The sequence below is a fragment of the Pygocentrus nattereri genome, chromosome 10 (genome assembly GCF_015220715.1).
Source record: "Pygocentrus nattereri isolate fPygNat1 chromosome 10, fPygNat1.pri, whole genome shotgun sequence".
NCBI classification, from domain to species: Eukaryota; Metazoa; Chordata; class Actinopteri; order Characiformes; family Serrasalmidae; genus Pygocentrus; species Pygocentrus nattereri.
Window position 1 is genome coordinate 5,085,001 of NC_051220.1, and position 5,000 is coordinate 5,090,000.

Here is a 5,000-nt window from a genome sequence, read left to right on the forward strand (position 1 = left end):
ACGGCCAGGCTGTGTCCTCTGAGTCTGTACTGTGTTGTTATAGAGACCAGTCTGTACGGCCAGGCTGTGTCCTCTGAGTCTGTACTGTGTTGTTATAGAGACCAGTCTGTACGGCCAGGCTGTTTCCACTGAGTCTGTACTGTGTTTTTATAGAGACCAGTCTGTACGGCCAGGCTGTGTCCACTGAGTCTGTACTGTGTTGTTATAGAGACAAGTCTGTGTCCACTGAGTCTGTACTGTGTTGTTATAGAGACCAGTCTGTATGGCCAGGCTGTGTCCTCTGAGTCTGTACTGCCAGGCTGTGTCCTCTGAGTCTGTACTGTGTTGTTATAGAGACCAGTCTGTACGGCCAGGCTGTGTCCTCTGAGTCTGTACTGTGTTGTTATAGAGACCAGTCTGTGTCCACTGAGTCTGTACTGTGTTGTTATAGAGACCAGTCTGTACGGCCAGGCTGTGTCCTCTGAGTCTGTACTGCCAGGCTGTGTCCTCTGAGTCTGTACTGTGTTGTTATAGAGACCAGTCTGTACAGCCAGGCTGTGTCCTTTGAGTCTGTACTGTGTTGTTATAGAGACCAGTCTGTATGGCCAGGCTGTGTCCTCTGAGTCTGTACTGTGTTGTTATAGAGACCAGTCTGTACGGCCAGGCTGTGGTCGCTGAGTCTGTACTGTGTTGTTATAGAGACCAGTCTGTACGGCCAGGCTGTGGTTGCTGAGTCTGTACTGTGTTGGTATAGCAGCCGGTCTGTATGGCCAGGCTGTGTCCTCTGAGTCTGTACTGTGTTGTTATAGAGACCAGTCTGTACGGCCAGGCTGTGTCCTCTGAGTCTGTACTCTGTTGTTATAGAGACCAGTCTGTACGGCCAGGCTGTGTCCTCTGAGTCTGTACGGCCAGGCTGTGTCGTCTGAGTCTGTACTGTGTTGTTATAGAGACCAGTCTGTACGGCCAGGCTGTGTCCTCTGAGTCTGTACTGTGTTGTTATAGAGACCAGTCTGTATGGCCAGGCTGTGTCCTCTGAGTCTGTACTGTGTTGTTATAGAGACCAGTCTGTACAGCCAGGCTGTGGTCGCTGAGTCTGTACTGTGTTGTTATAGAGACCAGTCTGTACGGCCAGGCTGTGTCCTCTGAGTCTGTACGGCCAGGCTGTGTCGTCTGAGTCTGTACTGTGTTGTTATAGAGACCAGTCTGTACGGCCAGGCTGTGTCCTCTGAGTCTGTACTGTGTTGTTATAGAGACCAGTCTGTACAGCCAGGCTGTGGTCGCTGAGTCTGTACTGTGTTGTTATAGAGACCAGTCTGTACGGCCAGGCTGTGGTCGCTGAGTCTGTGCTGTGTTGGTATAGCAGCCGGTCTGTATGGCCAGGCTGTGTCCTCTGAGTCTGTACTCTGTTGTTATAGAGACCAGTCTGTACGGCCAAGCTGTGTCCACTGAGTCTGTACTGTGTTGGTATAGCAGCCGGTCTGTATGGCCAGGCTGTGGTCGCTGAGTCTATACTTTGTCAGGGTGGTTCTATGTTTAGTGTCAGTCACTGTGTTCAGGTTCTCCGCTACAGTGTACTGACGTTTTAGGGCCAGATAGCATTGTGCTGTGTGTGTGTGTGTGTGTGTGTGTGTGTGTGTGTGTGTGTGTGTGTGTGTGTTCCAGTGGGTGATGTAGTTTGGTTTTTGGAGTGTTATAATGCGGTTTGGTCTGGATGTGTGTATTACAAGCTGGTCCTGATGGGTAACTGTGTTTGTTTGTGTGTGTGTGTGTGTGTGTGTGTGTTCCAGTGGGTGATGTAGTTTGGTTTTTGGAGAGTTATAATGTGGTTTGGTCTGGATGTGTGTATTACAAGCTGGTCCTGATGGGTAACTGTGTTTGTTTGTGTGTGTGTGTGTGTGTGTGTGTGTGTGTGTGTGTGTGTGTTCCAGTGGGTGATGTAGTTTGGTTTTTGGAGAGTTATAATGTGGTTTGGTCTGATCGTGTGTATTACAGGCTGGTCCTGACGGGTAACTGTGTTTGTTTGTGTGTGTGTGTGTGTGTGTGTGTGTGTGTGTTCCAGTGGGTGATGTAGTTTGGTTTTTGGAGAGTTATAATGTGGTTTGGTCTGATCGTGTGTATTACAGGCTGGTCCTGACGGGTAACTGTGTTTGTTTGTGTGTATGTGTGTGTGTGTGTGTGTGTGTGTGTGTGTGTTACAGTGGGTGATGTAGTTTGGTTTTTGGAGAGTTATAATGTGGTTTGGTCTGGATGTGTGTATTACAAGCTGGTCCTGATGGGTAACTGTGTTTGTTTGTGTGTGTGTGTGTGTGTGTGTGTGTGTGTGTGTGTGTGTGTGTGTGTGTGTGTTCCAGTGGGTGATGTAGTTTGGTTTTTGGAGAGTTATAATGTGGTTTGGTCTGATCGTGTGTATTACAGGCTGGTCCTGACGGGTAACTGTGTTTGTTTGTGTGTGTGTGTGTGTGTGTGTGTGTGTGTGTGTGTGTGTGTGTGTGTTCCAGTGGGTGATGTAGTTTGGTTTTTGGAGAGTTATAATGTGGTTTGGTCTGATCGTGTGTATTACAGGCTGGTCCTGACGGGTAACTGTGTTTGTTTGTGTGTGTGTGTGTGTGTGTGTGTGTGTGTGTGTGTGTGTGTGTGTTCCAGTGGGTGATGTAGTTTGGTTTTTGGAGAGTTATAATGTGGTTTGGTCTGGATGTGTGTATTACAAGCTGGTCCTGATGGGTAACTGTGTTTGTTTGTGTGTGTGTGTGTGTGTGTGTGTGTGTGTGTGTGTGTGTGTGTGTGTGTTCCAGTGGGTGATGTAGTTTGGTTTTTGGAGAGTTATAATGTGGTTTGGTCTGGATGTGTGTATTACAGGCTGGTCCTGACAGGTAACAGTGTTAGTGTGTGTTAATGTGAATGTGTGTGTGTGCAAGTGTGTGTATTACAGGCTGGTCCTGACGGGTAACAGTGTTAGTGTGTGTTAATGTGAATGTGTGTGTGTGCAAGTGTGTGTATTACAGGCTGGTCCTGACGGGTAACAGTGTTAGTGTGTGTTAGTGACCTCAGCATGAGGACCAGCTGTGTGAGGGGGCTCTTCTCTTTGCTCAGCTCTTGGCATTGCAGGGCCTTGTAGTGGTAGGAGTGGGGGGTCAGTATTTTTTAGATGTACCAAGTATTTAACGGTTCTTTCTTGGATTTTGAGCAGCAGTGGAAATTGGCCTAATTCAGCTCTGCAGGCACTGTTCGTGGTTCTCCTGTGATGTTTTTACTAAATTCAGTGTGCATGATTTCTACTGGGTGTTTGACCCAGGGGTCAAAATTTAGGTTTGAGAGTGGCCCCCAGACTTCACTGCCGTACAGGAGGATGGGTTCTATAACTGACTGGAACAGTTTAAACCAAATTTGAATCGGTATTTGAAAGTGAATTTGTCATTTGATTGCAGGGTGTGTTTCCCTGAGATCTGGATCTGTTTTGGAAAATGATGGTTTTGGTCTTTTTCAGGTTTTTACCAGGGCCCAGGTCTGGCAGTTCTGCTCCAGCAGGTCCAGGTTCAGCTGTAGGCCCTGCTCTGTGGGGGACAGCAGGACCAGGTCATCTGCATAGAGCAGGAACTTGATGGAGTCGTGCAGAGTGAGACCGGGTGCTGCAGAGTGAGACCGGGTACTGCAGAGCACTCTAAAGCTGTGGCCAATTCATTAATGTAAATGTTGAATAGAGTTGGGCTTAAGCAGCAGCCTTGTCTCAGTCCGCGCTCCTGAGAGAAGAACGCCGTCCTTTTGGAGCCAGTCTTTATACCGCATTTGTAATTTGTGTACGTGGATTTAATGATGTCATGTTTAACCCCCTACACCGCTTTCAAGAACCTTATAAAATAGTCAGTTGAGCCAAATAGTATGAAAAGCTTTTTTGAAATCAGTGAAACGCAAAAACTGTATTTTTATTTTGTTTTAGGTGTAGATCAATCAGGGTGTGTAGGGTGTAAATATGATCTGATGTGTGGTGATTTGGTGTGAATCCAATCTGACTTTTACTCAAGAAACTGCTTCATAAGGAAGTCTATAAGTTGAGTTGCTGATGCTACAGAGCACCTTCCTCAGATCATTGTCCACACAGACGCCTCATTTGGGTCCGATTTATCTCCACTTTTGTAGATGGGCGTTATAAGACCTCGACTCCTGCACTCAGAATCATGGTGAAAAGTTTGAGAAGGGCCAATTGGAATTTTTTGCTTGTGTTCTTAATCATTTCGTTCAATACGCCGTCAGGCCCGCTGGATTTTTTAGGTTTTAGATTTGATATTTTATCTCTCAGTTCCTGCTCAGTGATGGGGAGTCCAGGGGGTTCTGGAACCCTTTTATTGCCAATTCTAATGTGTTTAGTTTCTCAGTTATGTTGTTCTGCTCAGGTGGGATGTTGCTGGGTACTTTATCATATAGTTATTTGAAATGTGTGATCCATACGTCTCCATTTTGGATGACCAGTTCTTCTGAGCTTGGTTTGTTTAGGGTGTTCCAGTGTTCCCAAAAAACAGGTGGGATATTTTGATATACTAAAACTCCTTTTATTACCCATGTTGAAACTCCGAGGCTGAATTTAGCTTCTTTTTTCGCAGCTTCTTCTTTGAATGTTCCCGTTCCACCTTAACTGGTCCAGCAGATGTGACTAGTGATCACAAACATTAGAAAACAAGACAAAACACTGACCTGTCAGTTCCGTTACACGGCAACAATAAGTTAACCTCCTCATATCAGGCCTTTCAACCCTCCATGAAACCAAAGTCAGCTTCTTTCTCGCAGGCTGCTTGTTCAAATATTCCCATTCCACCTGGAATGGTAGAAGTCAAACAAAACGCTGGTGAATGTCCAGAGAAAAATGTTACCAGCATTAAAATAATAATGAGGATATTCTGAGAGCCTAAATCCGTTTATGGGCGGTGAGAAGTCTGTACTGGATCAGCCTGAGCGCAGGTGCATTTGTAGATCTTTTCAAATCAAGCTAAAAGGACAGATCTATCGTGTTTCAGTGAGCATCAGGTGAA